The 19775-nt window shown below is 31.6% G+C and overlaps 1 pseudogene; it reads right to left on the bottom strand.

Annotated features, from left to right (window-relative positions):
* Positions 1-3041: 3041 nt before the first annotated feature.
* Positions 3042-19775, bottom strand: part of LOC127093447 (uncharacterized) — a 28702-nt pseudogene continuing 11968 nt past the window's right edge.

The following is a 19775-nucleotide window of genomic DNA, read 5'->3' as shown; positions in this document are numbered from 1 at the left end:
AATCTTAACCCATATTAAATGTAAGAACCACAACAAACCATGATAAAACAAACTACCAAACAAACAAATCAAATTGGAAAAAAAAAACTCACACAAAAATAAAATACATTAAAAACAGGAAATGAATATTTGGCTCCTAATGAAAATCAACACTAAAAAAACAAATTTAATAGAAGCCAGACAATAAAAATACATATTTTATCGAGACTTATTTAGTCTTTTATTTTCAACAATATTTTAGTAATAATAATAAATATTTAGTAATAAATAAAAATATTTCTTTATCTATATCTTTATCTCTCTTCCTCTCGAATATGCCCACTAATAATAATCCGGAACATCAATAATATTTTCCAAACTTAATAAAGGGCAAGCATAACATCCAAAATTAAAAAAATAGAATAAAACAATTAACATAATTAAATTACAAATTTGAAGAAAAATATTAATAGTATATAGTAGAAAAATGAAAGGATATAATATACATAAACACGTAGCAATTCACGATTGGTTACAACCATTTTTTATTTATTTTAAAGAAGGAGAAGGATATTCATAAAAATTCTTTATAAAAGGCCAGACAACTTAGTGTCGCAGTGTTAATTGTCTTTTCTCCTTCTCTCAGTAAGATCCGACATTGACAAAACATAAATTAGCATAAAATAAAAAATTAGTATCAATATTCTATCTAATAAGAATAAATATTTTTTCTTGGTCTCAATGAATGAAAAAATTTGTTTAAAAAAAAACTACACAATGAATCTATGCAACAATAAAGTTATGCATATTGATCAGTGATCATATAAAAATCGAAATCGTCCTTCCCTAACATTCTTTCTAGTCCAATTACTTTTGTCTCACATTCACTCTCAATATTGTAACATTTGCCTACCATGATTTCGATACTCCCATGAAAGAAAAAGCCCAAAGTAGTAATAAGTATAAAATCAATTTCATAATAAGAAGTAAGGAATTAAAATTAAGAAACATAATCAGAACATATACAATTAGATACGTGATTATTTCAATATGTGTGGCTTTTTCATGGTAGGTCAAATTGTCCTTGTGAGTCACTCTCATTGTCCTTTTACCATTTGAAACAATTAAAAAAAATCGCAAAAAAAAATATATAATAAAAAAATTGAATTATTTGAAGACCCATATGTAATCTCATTAAAAATTACACACAAAATATAAAAAAAAGTTTTAAAAATAAATAACATTTGTTTTAAGTATTTTTAAATGCCTCTTAGTTTGTTCCATTTTTTCTCTATCATTCTATTTTCTTAGATTCTCATGAATGTGTTTCTTATGCAGTTTATGTGTTGGAAAAATTAAGAGTAAAATGGCATTTGGTAACTGCTCAACTTCTTTCTAAGTCTTGAGATCACAAGCATATATGTAGGGACAAAATTCTGATACAATATTAAATCTTAGACGTTTCACAAATGTCATTTGAATATATATGGACATATGTAAGGACATCATTATGATACAATATTAAATCTTAGAGATGTTTTAAGGATGTCATTTGAGCAAATCTAGAATGCATGATATTCTCTAAATAAAATTAGTGTGTTCCCACATTTTAACTTCATCAATGACCTAAAGCAACTTTATAATAATATATCTAATCATATTCAACAAACTTGTAATTACATCCCACCAATAAGTAAAACCCTAAGAGACCACTTAGAATAATTGGTGGAGCCTGATAAAAGAAAGGGATGACTGTAACACTCTAAACCTCAATACTTATATATATTAAGCTTTACACAACAATCTAAGGTGTCACCAACGACAAAACCTTTATCAAATCAAACAATTAACAAACACGCATGGAAAAGTATCAACGTCATACAACATCTGTCATCGCACACACACTTTCACTTAGGGTAGCATTGCAGCGATGTCAATCTTATTTCAAATAATAAGAACATTGCAATTTAGGCTTTTAGTCTTAATATTTAAATCATGATAAATGATTTTCAAAATAAAGATATATCATATTTCACTCTTTAACAACTTCAACATAAACCGAATAAAAACGACTAACCTCCAACAAAACATAATAAGTAAATAAACTTTCCCAACCCTAGTGTTACAGGATCAGAGCAAGACTTCTAAAACAATGATGAAACTAAACGAAGTAACTCCAGGATCTAACTTTCACTTATAGCAGCAGACTCTACTCCTGAGTATCTACAAGATGTCCATGGTGGACAACATGAAAGCAAAGGAGGTGAAAAATAACAAACTCTTCAATGAAGTTCTTCCTATGCCCTAGCCTTTGCCTCTTCCTCTTCTCACTAAATTCTAATTTTACGTAAAAACTCATAAACCCTCTTACTAGCTTTTTTATCTTTAACTTAATCTATCTCAATTAGAGACTTCCAATAATACCCTCACTCAGGGCCGACCCTGTGCATGTGTAGCATGTGCTGCAGCATAGGGGCCCAAATATTAGAGGGCCAATTTTTTTTCTTCATAAATATTAATATTAATAAATAAAATGTTATTAAAAAAACTCAATAATCAAAAGAAATGTTATGACAAAAACTCAATACATACAAAAATCAAGATTGATCAAAACTCAAAATAATTATAATTATATTTATTTTTAATTTATATATAAATATATTTTTGATATATTTTTTAAAATTATTATAATTATGTTTAAAAAAAATTAGGTCCATTTTTGTAATTAGAACGGGTCTCCAATATAATTGGGCTCTGCCTCACTTATCCTCTTATTTACCACCATGCCCATTTCGATTCTATTTTCTCCACTAACTCTAATTCTTCTCCAAATTTTATATTTTAATATTTAAATACACACCATCATCAAATAATTAAATAAAATAAATTTAAATAATTCAATTAAATAATTTAGTCAAATTCGAAGTGTTACGGTGACCGTTAATGTGAAATAAAAATTATAAATAAAAATAAAAATAAATTTTTTTATTTAAAAAACATTTAAGTAAACCTAAATATAAAATTGATTATCAAAAAATTAAATTACATAATTTAAAACTATATTATAATAACGCTTTACGCGTTCTGGGTGACTTGAAATAATCAATAATAGACTCAAAACTTATGCTTGCACTAATCTCCCTTTCAATATATAATGGCATGTTATCTCCTAGAAACCCATCATCCATCTTGTTTTTAAACTTAGTCTTGATAATTTTCATTATTAAAAAAGACCTCTCAGTTGTGGCCGTAGAAACTATAAGAGTCATGATAAGGCTGGGTAATTTATCAACAAAAAGGTAAATTTTAGCATGTCCACTTGCAACTAAACATGAACACAGTGCTTGAATAGTTGATAAATTATTCAAATTTGATTCCTTGCGAGAAACAAATAAAAAATGTTGGAGTTGAAATTGCAAATTATTCTTCTCTTGATCACTAAAATCCATATGATAATATTTTTTAACTAGAGACCAAATAGTACCAATGTTAAGAGCTTTATATCCATCCTTAGGAGAAAAAACACAAGAAAAGGTTAACAAATCCATTGTTTGGTCACTAAATCTACTAATCAACTCTTGTAATTAATTATCAATGGTAGTGAAAAAGATTTCAACTTTAAAGTAATGTTGAATTGTGACTTGATTCTCTTCAAGATGAGATCGTCCAAATCTTATTGTTGAATGAATATCATTAAGATCAGGAATCTCAGTACCATTTTTTTTCACACAAAAAATCTCACTTTAGTAAATAATATACCCCAACCATTTTCTCTAAAGTCTAGAAAAAAAACCTTTCTTGATTGAACAAACCAAGTGCATAACATTAACTACATCTTGATTTTGTTTTTGTAAGGCTTGATAAAGCATATATGTTATCACCATAATTTCTTTCATCAAATGAAAAATAAATATAAAATCAAATGCCTTCAAATAGTTATAAGAACTATCAATATCCCCACATGTAGCATAACTTCCTCTTTCTTTTGCATTTTTTTTTAAAACTGAACAAGTTGCTTCATACATGTTTATCAAGCTACAAATAGAATTGTAATGTGATCCCCAACGAGTATCTCTCACTCGTTTCAAACTACCAACTTGATTTGCACCTTTATAGGTTATAATCTCATCAATCTCTAATAAGTATGCAATTTCTTCTAATTGGTCCGCTTGTAACTCTTCATGGCGCTTCATAGAAGAACATTGACAATAAAAATCAGCCTCTCAAAGAATTGATGAATTAATTTGACCTCTCTTGGTGATATAACCAACGTAAGTTGCAACTGACGAGCAAAGAACATAGTATGCATAAGAACAATCCTTCATAAAGAGTGTTTGTAAATCATTCCATTCTCCTCTCATGTTGCTAGCAACATCATATCCTTGGTCGCGAATGTTAGAAATATCAAGGTTATGTCAAGAAAGTATATCACATATTGCTTCCTTAAGAGTTAAAGATGTGGTGTCTTTAACATGTGTCACATCAAAAAAAAATCTCTTCTGTTAACCCAACTTTATCAACAAATCTTAATACAAGAGTCATTTGTTCCTTTTTTTACTCATTATGAGTTTCATTCACATCGATACAAAATTTGGAAACACCAATTTCCTCATGAATATTCTTTTTTAACCTACTTGAAAGAATTTGCAAGAGCTCTTTTTGAATTTGATATGAAGTATACCTGCAATTTTATCGAGGATTTTCCAACATAACTTTTAAAATTTCATCATTGTAAGATGCTAAAAGTTTTATCGTGACCCCTAAAAGCACAAGCTTGAAGTGTTAATCAATGGACAATGTCAATTTAAGTCTTGAGATGTAGCGATTATTCATTCTTTGACTCGAACTTTGCACTTGAATTATATGTCTAATATGACCGTCTTGATTCAATAAGTCTTGACAAGCTTGCATTACATTGTTGTGTGGTGAGAAAGGATCATTCTCTATGTGTTTAAGAAAGGAACAATGCTTTCCATTCCTAACTTTATTCCAACTTCTAAAACCCATAGAAATGAAGACATGTGATTCGGGACATCCACTTGATTTTTTGCTAAAAAGTTAACATTATAAGAAATATGCAGCATCTTCAGATGGTGAATATTCTAACCATGATGGAAATATGTTAAACCAAGTTTGTTGAAACCTTCTTGGATGATCCTTATTATCGAACAAAGGATAGTTTTCTAAATGAATTTGATATGGATCCCGTTTTAGGTAAGCTCGTTGGATTGCATCCACTTGGTTTGATGGATATTGCCAAATCGGGGGACGCTTCAAGGATCACATTCCAAAGAATTTTCAAAGCCATGATGTTCTTAAATTATTGAATTCTCAATAATTGTTTCATGTTCTAATATCATGATTATAATTTCTCCATCTCTCCGTTCTCTTTAAATTTCATACGCTTTCCTCTTGAAAAAAGAATCAATATTTTCTATTATTCATCTTTACTTTTCTGATGAAAATTACAAACATAATATAATATCAGCAAAAATTCATCCAGTTTATACTAATAAATTTCATGTCTACAAAAATAAGAATTTACATTCAATTCATATTTTTCTATAAATCTATTAGCAAAATTACCCAAGAGTAGTGGTCCTCTTATTTCTCCGTATACAAGTCATAATTTTATATTTATTTGTAGTTAAAATATTTCAAGTTCTTTCTAATAAAATTGAGATTCAATTCTCAATCATTAAATGGAATCTCATTCAGTAACTTGTTGTAGTTATATAGTAATAGTATGATGACAATCTATAACTATCTATAAAGAGAATATTAATTTTTGGAGTAACCTACTTTTTCTTCCATTATTGCCCTTGAGTAACTACCTTTTCTTCCACTATTGCTCTTAAGTGACTACTTTTTTTGTTTGATTTTATTTACACACCAATTTTTACTTTTATGTATTTCAAAAAAGCTTTAAATTTTAAAAATAAAAAACTGAAAAGTGTATGTGAGAAAAGTTGAGCGGTTATCGAATGTCATTTTACTCTTAATTTTTCCAACACATAAACTGCATAAGAAACTAAATCATGAGAATCTAAGAAAATAGAATAGCAGAGGAAAAATGAAACAAAATGAGAGACATTCAAAAAATACTTAACTCAAATGTTATTTTTTAAAAACTTTTTTTTATGCTTTGTGTGTAATTTTTAATGAGGTTACATATAGGTTGCAAATAATTCAATTTTCTTTTTGTATTGATTTCTTTTTTATGATTTTTTTTACCATTGTTGCAAATGATGAAAGGACAATGAGAGTGAAAAAGCCATGATAGACAATATGACCTACCATGAAAAAGCCACCTACAATGAAATAATCATGGTATCTAATTTTATATTTTATGATTATGTTTCTTAATTTTAATTTCTTACTTTTTATTATGAAATTGATTTTATAGTTGTTGTTACATTGGATTATTTCTTTCGCGGCACTAATAAATTCATGATAGACAAATATTACAATATTGAGAGTGAATATGAGACAAAAGTCATCCCACTAAAAAGAATGTTAGGAGGCTGAATAATATATATCTAATAAGAATATCTTTCTCCTTTTTTGAAATAGAAAAAATGGTTGTCACTAATCGTGCATTGGTGCATGTTTATGTATATTATATCCTTTAATTTCTTTATTATATACCATCAATATTTTTCTTTAAATTTATAATTTAATTATGCTAATTGTTTTATTTTATTTTTATATTTTGTATGTTATGATATCCCTTTTATTAAGTTTTGAAAATATTAGTAATGCCCTTGATTATTATTAGTGGGCATATTCGAGATTCGAGAGGGAGAGAGATAGAGATATAGAGAGAGAATTTTATTTATTTATTAATAAATATTTGTTATCATTAGTAAATAAAAATCAAAGTCATGACAAAACACAATTTGAATCAAAATTAAATTAAAGTAAAAAATACTATATATATTTTTACGCGTGTGCGCAATAAGTAAAGCGGACAGACGGGTAGAGTGTCCCTCTGGACGCTAGTAATATAAAAAATATATATATTAGAACCACTTGAAACAATACGATGAAAATAATATTAATCTGAATCTCATCAAACTGGTCATAATATTTCTCCATTGTTGTGAAGTTTTCTACGATGCATAAAAATTGCAGTTAGTGGCAAAGGAGATTGCTCAAACTATCATTTCAACCTTGAAGCTATAAGAAAGAGGGTTTCTCTTTTCTTAACTTCCAATTTAATGGGCTGCTTACATTAATAGATAAAAAAGAAGAATAGAAATCTAACTTCTAAGAATCTAGACAATGGAGAAATCTAACATCCCCAAACCATAAATCTAACAACCACAAACTTAGAAAATGTATAATCAGTGCCCCTTTTAAAACTCTTAATGGAAAAAGAAGAAGAAGATAAAAACCCTAAAAACTTAAACTACACAAAGGAAGAAGAATATCTTTTGCAACAGAGAGGATTGTAAGGGTTCCAACTTCCAACGACGACGACAATGATTTTTGCAATTTCTACAAGATCAATTCTTTTTTACAGTTAGGAGAGGATGCAACCTATTTTTCTTAAGCTCTTTTATTGTAACCTAAAAAAACTGAATCGTAAACGAATAATGAAAGATGAAAAAGGAATTTTCACTTAAATCAAGGCTATATTAGTATTTTTACAATATATAATTTTTTTTAAAATTAATAAGTAAACGAGGGTCATGGCTTTCCTCTGTACCCCTGCCTCTGCCACTGTCTGTAATCAACATTCCTTCCACATCCAATGGTCATAGCGGTCTAGAAACTTCATTAGCTTCACTCTGACCCAAGAATAAATTCGCATTTGCTTACCATTATGGTGACAAAGTCAGATATTAAGTCATCAAATAAACTAGGTGAACAAATCAGGACTGTGTCATCAAAATCTTTTGTGAAATGTCAACAACTATTTATGGAGAGAAATACGTCCAAATATGGTTATAAGCCTAAACCCCTAACCCTCTTGATATAAAGCCTAACTAATGGGTCATATTTAAGTACACAATTTCCAACCCTAAAACCTCGACTCACAACTCTTACTTACTTGATCGTCAAAATGTTTGTAGTCACATCATCTCTCACAGAAAAATAGTGATCAATTGGTGCTACCTTCAATCACTTAATCAACCCTTACGTCGTATGTCATATTTTACTAACACATTTAGTTTGATTATTAAACCTCAACAAATCAATCTTACATTATGCATTCTCTCACTAATGGATGCTATCTTTCTAAACTGGATGTAAACAATGTTTTTTTCATAGTTGACTTACATAATATGTTTGTATGATACAATTTATCGTCCTTATTCATCCATAATGGAAAATTGTTTATGAACTTCATTTCATATTCATTCATATGTTGAAGTTACCTTCTTACAATGTCATGTCTTCTATAAATAGCTTCTCATGCATGCTTGATTATTGTTAATACACATGATGAATGCTACACATACACATGGCTATCATGCATGCTACACTATGCCATATTTACAAGAGTTCCATGCATGTTATATCATGGTGAAATCGCTATACTATATTACAATATATTCTATTACTCCCAATAAGTTCAAGGAGGGTCAAAAATCACGACTTTGAGATTGGTGTGCAACCCTTAAAATGCCATGGTATCAAGTGGCTTGATAAGAGTATTTGTGACCCGAAGTGAGTTGGGAACATATTCTGCCCTATAATTCAGATGTAGTGTGTGCTAAGGCACAATATTCAGCCGGTTGTTTCTTAGAACTCTATAAAACCGTATTCGCACCAACAAAAGTGCAAGAACCAAATGTGAAAAAAAGATCAACAGGATAAATCGCCCAATTAGAGTCACTATAGGCACAAAGAGATAACTTGCATGAAGAGAGAGCTGATGAAAGTAGAAAACCGTGATGGATGGTGCCACTCAAGTAACACATATGACTTTGACTGTAGATCAATGAGTTTCTAGAGGTGAGGCCATGAGTTGACACACCTTGTTGACACTAAAGAAAATATTTGGCCATTTAAGAGTCACATATTGAAGCAACCTAGCTGTCGTGCCGTGAAAAATACATGACCGCATCGCACGCTCGAAGATACAACAGAGTTGCTACCAAACTTTATTTATTCCAGAAAGGAAAGGGAAAATATCTATAAAACCAAGGGGAAGAGAAAAAGGGTAAGGAATTCAGTTATGCAAGGGAAAGGTATTAACATCCCTCACATATATTGTACTAAACGGGAACCATTTTGATTGTTTTTTGCGCATATGGATGATATCATCTAAAGATTACTTACGAGTGGTAAAAGGGGAAAACATAAGTTTATTAATCAATGTGCTCTCCAAGGATTTGAAACCTCGTGACTATGTATTCTTATAGTGAAATAAGAAAATCAGAGCTCTGTAGTTCATGGTAGAAAATACGGATTTGTTGGTTGTTTTTAGGGAATGATTATTATCGTATTTGAAGCTAGTAAAAATATACCCGAATACATCGCACACTCGAACATACAACAGAGTCGCCATCAAACTTTATTTATTCCCGAAGGAAAGGGAAAACATCTCTAAAACCCTGGGGAAAGAGATATGTTGGGTAAGGAAGTCGGTTATGTAAGGGGAAGTTATTAGCACCCCTAACATCTATGGTACTCCATGGGAACCGTTTTGATTGTTCTTGCTCGAATAGGTGTGATATTTAAAGATTACTCGCGAAAGAATAAGGGGAAAAAGAAAGAAATAGATAAAATGCTCGGTGAGGATTGGGGCCCCCATGCCTACGTACCCTCATAGTGCAATGAGGAATTCAGAGCTCCGTAGTTCATAGAACTAATGATGGGAGATGAAAAGAATAGTGATAAACGTATGGTCTAAACAAAGGATAATATGATTTGAACTCCAAAAAAGGATTAAAAATGAACCCAAGAGTAAAAATGGCATTGACCAACATGTGGATTGTCTGAACATTCGCCACTATATGGTATAGCTGAAAACAAAGGGAATTAAGTGTTTGGGTACGAGCCAAACAGCTATTGGTTCACAAGGTGACACAAGATGAAGCTCAAAGGGATAATGTATTTGGCTCAAAGCAAGAGTATATCACATGGAGTGAATGAAGGTAGAATATGAATGTATCATGGAGATGAATGGAGAAATGCCCTAAGCCAAGAATAATAAATAAGTATGCTCGAGGAGGGTTTGAACCCTCGTGCCTACATATTCTCATTGTGCAATGAGAAAATTAGAGCAATCATAATTCAACCTACTATGGCTGAAAGCAAAGGGATATTTGATAGGATTGCCCAGAGGCAAGATAGATTGCTTAACAAGCAAGAGTGTAGCACTAACCAATGATGGTAATCAACCACAAGGTATCAATGAAGGCATGGTCTGAACCAAAGATACTACCAAAGTCTGAGACTCCCTGGGGTAGGAAAGGATATTTCCAGGGTTTGCAACCACAAGGTAGAATGAGATATAACCAGAGTCTGAACTCCACAGAGCATGATAAATAATGCCATAGTCTGAATTAAATACAAGGCAAGGAACAAATTTCCAGACTAAACTTAATAAGGGAAAAAAGAATATAATGCCAAAGTATGAACTTCATAATAATGGTTGCCAGGTCTGGACTCCATGGGTAAAATGTATAAGCATGCCATAGCCTGAATTATACAAGGCAAAGGAACTGATCTGAATTCCATAAGGGAAAAAAAGTATGATGCCTAAGTCTGAACTGTAAGGCAATGAAAGAGGTAGCCAGAGTCTGAACTCAATGGGCTGGATGAGTGAATGCCAAAGTCTGAACTATAAGGCATAATGATATGTCAAAGTGTGTACTATATAGACAAAATCAGGGTGGCCAGAGTCTGAACTCAATGGGGCAAGGATGCCAAGATATGTATCTTATAGGCAAATAATAAAGCCAAAGTATGTACTCCATAGGCTAAGAGAAGTGCCAAGGTCTGCACCTTGTGGGCAAGGGAAAAACCTAGAGTCTGTACTCTATGGGATGAATACCAAGGTTTGTACCTTATAGGCAAAGGATAAAGATGCCATAGTTTGAACTACATGGGCGAGATGCCATAGTTTGAACTACATGGGCGAGATGCTAAGGTCTGTACCTCATAGGAAAAGAATAAAGCTAGAGTCTGAACTTCATGGGCTGAAGGAAGTTGCCAAGGTCTGCACCTTTTGGGCCCGCAACAAAGTATGCCATAGTCTGAACTGATAGGTAATGCATGAAACAAACGATTGAGAAATGGGTATGTGACCCCAAGATAATGATCCCAAGAAACATATGAACATCCAGGAGGGGAGTCTGATATTGAATCCAAGAAGAGAGTAATGGTGCTTTAATGTTGAAGGAGGATAGATGTGTAATGATGTTTCACTGTTGAAGTGTTGAACGATTGGTGCTTTCTTAAATAATACTTGTCAACCGCATGATTAAAATCGTACTAAACTCTATAAACAAGGATTAATGCTTTGAATAGCTAGGGCCTACGCCCCATACACAAAGTCACTCTAGACAAGGGTAGGAGAAACTCTGTCTCATCATTCCTCATTACTTAAGGCTCATGGCGTATAACCCTTATCATGATTGACATGTGTTGTTAGCCATGTTGTTTGTTATATTGCAAAGACTTGACAATTGTTTGATATGAATTCGATCTACATTGATTGGAGAAACGAGCCTCTACCGCGAATCCAATATCCTCCTTTATCATAGTAGAAAACTGTATCATTTTGAGAAACTCAATTTACATTGGAAGCTCAACAGATCTGAATATAATTTAAAGATAAACACAAAAATAGACCTCTTACACACCACCTGAAACAAAGGGAGATATAAAAGCTCTATAGATCTAGTGGATTCGTTGAATGCTTACAGAGTGAGACCTATCATCCAAGTCTTTTGACTCATATCCTTTCAAAGGTAAAACCAGTTGACCAAAGGTCATGCACAGACCTCCTAGTGTCGAGCTTCCTAGAAAGGCATGTCAATCTTCTTCACATATAAGATAAGTGTTTCTCAAGATTCCTCTAAGTTCGAATAAATAAATATTTTTCCGAAAAGAAGTGATGTACACACAAACAATATTATAATCCTCGATAATGTGGCATATATTATGTTCAAGAAACAAAATCCCACAGGTCGAACAGGGTTAAAGCGCAATTGGTGCACCATTGCTTAGGAACAAGCCACTCCAAGAGCGTAGGTGGTGGAGCCCAAGAGATGCCCACCCCAAACTAGGATGAAACCTGGGGAGAAGGAAAATAACTCCACCTTTGGTTGGGGATGGTTCCTAGTGACACTGAAGACCTGGACCAACTCCCCTCGACTAGGACGAGTAGTGACAAGTTAAATAGTTAAACTAGTTCCCTTCAACTAGGACATGTATCGATGAAGCTTGGCATCTATTCCAACTCTCACTTATCGAGACAACATGGTTCAACTGTTATGTCGATTTTCTCCCAAGGGCCAAGTGACAACGAGCTTTAAAGATCTTTTCATTTTCTCTCTCAAGAAGAGACCCAAAGAAAATAATACAAACAATGCAAACTCCCACTTAATGGAACAATCTAATTCGATCATAGAAAATGTAGAAACCACAAACTTATTCGAATACCACAAAACTAGAAAGAATATTAGATAAATTATTACAAGCCAACTGCTTGTCCCTCATCAACATCCTTCCTCAATCCAGCCACCCGTCTCTCATAGGCTTCGTGATTTATAGCCCGAGATTCCTTCTCCTATTGAAGAGCTACAACGGCCTTGTCAGGATAGGATTTCATCTCCACAACAATAATGGTAGTATCCTTTCGAGACTTTTCTTTGTTTCTAGAGAGAATTCAAGCTTATAAATCCTGACAGCAAGAGAGGAAGGAGATTCATGAACTTTCGCCTCCTCTTGAAGATACTTTACACGATCAGTCTTCTCTCGAAGAGCCAACATTTCCAGTTGAAGCTTGGATATCTCTTGTTTACTCGCCTCACCACCACTTCAAAAGTTCAACATCATCAATCAACACCAATTCTGATTCTTGATCGACAGACGCACATGCACACGCACAAGCAAACGCGCGCGCACACACAATTAAAATTTCTTTTTTTTTTTACCTCAAAACATATATTTTATAAATTCAAAATAATTAAAATTTTTAAATTGTAAAATTTATTTATTCTATACAAACTAAAATTTAAAGTTTATTAGAATTTAATTTTTTAAAACTATAATATTTATATTATTATTAAAAAAATATTATAAATATTAATTAATATTATTATTTTATTTTTTATTCTAATCATCATGATAGATATTGATTAATACTATTATTAAATTTGTATCCTAATCATCAATATCACATCACTATTACCTCTCCAAAAATAGAGGAGACTAAAGAATCTCAAAAATTATGAAATAAAGAGATCAAAAAGTGAGTTTTAGACTAGGGATTAAAATATTAAAAATAACAAAGACTAAATTTATATATTACAACATAAAAAAATAGAATCGAAATATAAAAAGAAGACATACATACGGTTAAAGGATGAAATAAAAAACTGACCTAAAAAGTCCATTGGAACAGTCAAAACTCACATTTTATAATCTTGCAGAAATATCTTATATATAACTACGAAAATATTGAGAGAAGGGAAAAACGAGAGAAATTTTGAAGGAGAAGAAAATGAAAGTCAAATGTATCTCTCCCATTTTATAAGAAACTAATGTAAGAGATGATGAAATGAAAGGGAGACTCACACACCAATTGTAATGGTTTCTAAGTGATACATGATTTTATCTAATCATTTATGATCAGCTCTCATATCATTTTACTAAATAATAAAAATGGAAATAAGTCTCATATAAAGATTGTGGCTCTTCCTTTATCAACACAGCCCACCCATGCATATAATCCTATATCATGCAATTACAAGTGTATGGTACCTCACGTGTTGAACAAAGGAAATCCTAAGACCATATTGAGTCAAAAACTACTATAAAATATACATATCGTAATATGTTATCATCTTGGTTAATCAATCAATTAAAGTGATATCTCTTAACTAGTCACCTTTATTTTTATTTTGTTTTATTAAAATACATATCACTACAATCTATACTAGTAATCATTGTGATATGTTAAGCCTTACATTTTTCTATTTTTTCTATACAACAAAGAGAATGTTCATTAATGTCTAAATTTAAAAAATAAAAAAATAGTTTCACCACGGTTGTATCTATCAACTGTGGTTATATGTCACCTAAAATTAATATATTTCACTATGGTTGGTGTTATCAACCATGGTGAATTGTGTTTCATTATAATTAAAACATATTAGATTTAGTTTATTTTCTTCAGAACACAAGTGTTATAACAAAGAACGAACGGAAGCGATAATGAACAAACTTCCAAACTCCATCTTCTTACCTCTCATTCATTACTTGGAATATACTTTTCTTCAATTTACACGAACGCGTTTTACTTGATCTATTTCTTCATCTTCGACGAAAGTGAGCGGAAGCATACACGAATGGTATTTCTTAGTTACAACCTCTTTTTCAATTTACAATACTTTATCTACTTTTTCACCTTTATCACCATTCACTTTGAGTTTAGGGAGTGGGGGAAAATAGTAGCTCCTTATCAGTAGCTTAAAATTCTACAATAGTTCCGTCTGATTCGTTCATTTGGAAGAAAGGATATGAGGATTTTCACAAATATTATATTGTTGTGATTGAACCATATTCCTATGTAGTATGTGTATGAACCTCTAGTATATTGTGTGAATGTAGGTTATATATATGTGAGAGTGTTGTTTGATATATGTGTATGCAACATATTAGTATGTAAGAATGTTGTGTAAATGTTAGTATGTTATGTGTAGCATTAGTGTATCATTTGTGCTGTTACGATTGAGTGATATGAAGATTATTGTTATGTTGTTGAGAATGTCATATATTATTGTGATTGAATGATATAAAGATGAATATTGTTTTATAACTTATTATGTTTTTATATTGCTAAATGATTATATAAACTTTTGATATAAATTTCAGAATTTATTATGGATCGTAGTTGAATGAAAGCTGATATATTAGGTCCAGTGTGTGAGTTAGGAGTTCTTGAATTCCTTGAATGTGTGGAATAAAATCTTCCCAATAATAATGAATATATTTTTTGTCTTTGTCTTTGTGTTGTATGCGATAATATATAAAAAATTCAAAGGAAGAAGTATTCCATCATCAATGTTATGATGGAATTTTTCAAAACTTTACAATATGGATGTGACATGGTGAAATGGATAAAAATCAAAATATGACGTCAGAAAGATATGAATTTGATGAAGATATGGATGATCGATTGAAAGGTATGATCTATGATATTGTAGAATCTTCTTTTAGGAAATCTCATATTCATGATAATTTATATAATGATCAGAATTCACCTTTATAAAAGGGGTGCACAAGTTTTACTCGATTGTCTACCGTGTTAAAAGTTTTACGTAATTATTTGATTTTCTAAAACTAATGCTACCAGAAGATAACAATTTTTCGGATCGTAATTATGAGGCCAAAAAGATATTATGTCCAATGGATTTGAAGTATATCAAAATACATGCATGATATAATGATTGTATATTATACATGAAAGAGTGTGAAAAATTGGATCAATATTTAGAATATGGTGAATCGCGCTATAAGATGAAGGACAACAATGGTGATGACTATGACAATTTTAGCAAGAAGCATATTCCTGCTAAAGTGTTGTGGTACTTGCAAATAACATAGTTGACATTAAAACACTCTAGTCTCATAGTGAAACTAGAGACATCAGCAGCATGAGATGTAGTGGAAAAGTGGAAAAGAGTAGAAGGATGTTGATCACAATTTAAGTGTGAATGGAAGCCATTGTTGTTAAAAATGTTCTTGAGTACATTGCTCACTGCTTTGATCTTATAATAATATTTTTTTTATGTATCATTGATGATAACTCGCATAGCTAAGAGCAAATTTAGAATCATACCTCACAAAAATTATGTGATCTCATGTACTTAACAATAACATTTTCAAAATGAGATAGTGTGACTTTTCAACAACTATGGTCCTGTAATAGTTAGGATTTGTCATGAAATAAATCAAACTTCTCATTTAGTCTTTAACACATATTAAATGTAAGGACTACAACAAACTATGATAAAACAAACAAATCAAATTATTAAAAAAAATCCCACAAAAATAAAATACATTTAAAAAAATTAGGAAATGAATATTTGGCTTCTAATGAAAATCAACACTAATTTTTTTTAATAGGAGTCGGACAATAAAAATACACATTTGATCAAAACTTATTTAGTCTTTTTATTTTCAGCAAATTAAATTAATTTTTTTTTATTAAAAATATCTTTATTTCTAAAAATAATGACTGACACACTACATAAAATAGTCATGAGGCAATAAATATTGTTGAGATTCATAAATAGTTGATGTGATTTATTAAAAAGCATTCCTCTTATAAACTTTTTAAGTGGAGGTTGAGTGGTTATAATTTTTTTATTTGAATAGTTCAATCTAAAATTAGTATTTTTTAATTAATTTTAAAATAACAAAAATATGGAGACTGAATTTAGATATAACAATAACAAAACTATATATAAAAAAATAGAATCAAAATATAAAAATAAGACATATAATAAGATTAAAAAAGGAAATAAACCTAAAAAATCTAATGAAACAATCAAAATTCATAGATATGATCGACTAGTATGAAGGAATGCGACGAGTAAGTTTGTAGAAATATCTTTTATATAACTACTAGTGTTCACAAGGGTACTCATGTGCTCGTCTGTCCATTTTTCTTAATGCGCACACGCGTAAAAACATATAAAATAGTTTTACTTTAATTTAATTTTGATTTAACAGTGTTTTATTGTGGAACTATGATTTTATTTAATAATAATAACAAATATTTATTAATAAATAAACAAATTTCTCTCTATATATCTCTATTTCTCTTCCTCAAGAATATGACCACTAATAATAATCATTGGACATTAATAATATTTTCCAAACTTAATAAAGGGCAAGCATACCATCCCCAAAAAAAACAATTAGCATAGTTAAATTACAAATTTGAAGAAAGATATTGATGATATATAATAGAAAAATAGAAAGATATAATATACATAAACATGCACTAATGCACGATTGGTTACAACCGTTTTTTTATTTCAAAGAAGGAGAAGGATGTTCATAATTTTTTTTATAGAAGGCCGGACAACTTAGAGTCGCAATGTTAACCGCATTTTCTCCTTATCTCAATAGGATCCTGCATGGACAAAACATAAATTGGTATAAAATAAAAAATTAGTATCAATATTCTATCTAATAAGAGTAAATCTTTTCTTCTTGGTCTCTATGAATGAAATTTTTTCTTTAAAAGAAAAACTACACAATGAAATTATGTAACAATAGTTTATTTGGCTCAAAGCAAGAGTATATCACATGGAGTGAATGAAGGTAGAATATGAATGTATCATGGAGATGAATGGAGAAATGCCCTAAGCCAAGAATAATAAATAAGTATGCTCGCGGAGGGTTTGAACCCTCGTGCCTACATATTCTCATCATGCAATGAGAAAATTAGAGTAATCATAATTCAACCTACTATGGCTGAAAGCAAAGGGATATTTGATAGGATTGCCCAGAGGCAAGATAGATTGCTTAACAAGTAAGAGTGTAGCACTAACCAATGATGGTAATCAACCACAAGATATCAATGAAGGCATGGTCTGAACCAAAGATACTACCAGAGTCTGAGACTCCCTAGGGTAGGAAAGGATATTTCCAGGGTCTGCACCCCCAAGGTAGAATGAGATATAACCAGAGTCTGAACTCCACAGAGCATGATAGATAATGCCATAGTCTAAATTAAATACAAGGCAAGGAACAAATTTCCAGACTAAACTTAATAAGGGAAAAGAGACTATAATGCCAAAGTATGAACTTCATAATAATGGTTGCCAGGTCTGGACTCCATGGGTAAAATGTATAAGCATGCCATAGCCTGAACTATACAAGGCAAATGAACTGATCTGAATTCCAGAGTCTGAACTCCATAAGGGAAAAAAGTATGATGCCTAAGTCTGAACTGTAAGGCAATGAAAGAGGTAGCCAGAGTCTGAACTCAATGGGCTGGATGAGTGAATGCCAAAGTCTGAACTATAAGGCATAATGATATGTCAAAGTGTGTACTATATAGACAAAATCAGGGTGGCCAGAGTCTGAACTCAATGGGGCAAGGATGCCAAGATATGTATCTTATAGGCAAATAATAAAGCCAAAGTATGTACTCCATAGGCTAAGAGAAGTGCCAAGGTCTGCACCTTGTGGGCAAGGGAAAAAGCTAGAGTATGTACTCTATGGGATGAATACCAAGGTTTGTACCTTATAGGCAGAGGATAAAGATGCCATAGTCTGAACTACATGGGCGAGATGCTAAGGTCTGTACCTCATAGGAAAAGAATAAAGCTAGAGTCTGAACTTCATGGGCTAAAGGAAGTTGCCAAGGTCTGCACCTTTTAGGCCCGCAACAAAGTATGCCATAGTCTGAACTGATAGGTAATGCATGAAACAAATGATTGAGAAATGGGTATGTGACCCCAAGATAATGATCCCAAGAAACGTATGAACATCCAGGAGGGGAGTCTAATACTGAATCCAAGAAGAGAGTAATGGTGCTTTAATGTTGAAGGAGGATAAATGTGTAATGATGTTTCACTGTTGAAGTGTTGAACGATTGGTGCTTGCTTAAAGAATACTTGTCAACTGCATGATTAAAATAACACTGAAGTTTATAAATAAGGATTAATGCTTTGAATAGCTAGGGCCTACGCCTTATACACAAAGTCACTCTAAACAAGGGTAGGAGAAACTCTGTCTCAACATTCCTCATTACTTAAGGCTCATGGCGTATAACCCTTATCATGATTGACATGTGTTGTTAGCCATGTTGTTTGTTATATTGCAAAGACTTGACAATTGTTTGATATGAATTCTATCTATATTTGTTGGAGAAACGAGCCTCTACCGCGAATCCAATATCCTCCTTTATCATAGTAGAAGACCGTATCTTTTTGAGAAACTCAATTTATATTGGAAGCTCAACAGATCTGAATATAATTTAAAGATAAACACGAAAATAGACCTCTTACACACCACCTGAAACAAAGGGAGATATAAAAGCTCTATAGATCTAGTGGATTCGTTGAATGCTTACAGAGTGAGACCTATCATCCAAATCTACTCCTACCACTAAATACAATAAAACTGATATACACGAAAATTTAACAAAATGAGATGCCTCTTCTAAAGGACAAAGTTGCAAGGGTTATTACACCTAAAGCAACCAATATCTCGTAGCTTCAATAAGGCAGGCTTGAGGTCAACCAGTACGAAACATTGGCACCAATATGTACGGAACCTGTTGCCAAAAAAAATCACCTCACCATAAGGAAAGGTGATAATCTACTTGTGGTATGAGCGAAACACCAGATGAAAAAAATTGCAGAGGGCTGAATCCCATGACTCATCATAGAGAGAAGGAGAAGGTAGAGGAATAAAGTCTTTTAACTCATATCCTTTCAAAGGTAAAACCAGTTGACCAAAGGTCATGCATGGATCTCCTAGTGTCGAGCTTCCTAGAAAGGCATGTCAATCTTCTTCGCATATAAGATAAGTGTTTCTCAAGATTCCTCTAAGTTCGAATAAATAAATATTTTTCCTAAAAGAAGTGA

The sequence above is a fragment of the Lathyrus oleraceus genome, chromosome 1, assembly GCF_024323335.1.
Source record: "Lathyrus oleraceus cultivar Zhongwan6 chromosome 1, CAAS_Psat_ZW6_1.0, whole genome shotgun sequence".
NCBI lineage: Eukaryota > Viridiplantae > Streptophyta > Magnoliopsida > Fabales > Fabaceae > Lathyrus > Lathyrus oleraceus.
This window is presented reverse-complemented; position numbering and strand designations above follow the sequence as displayed.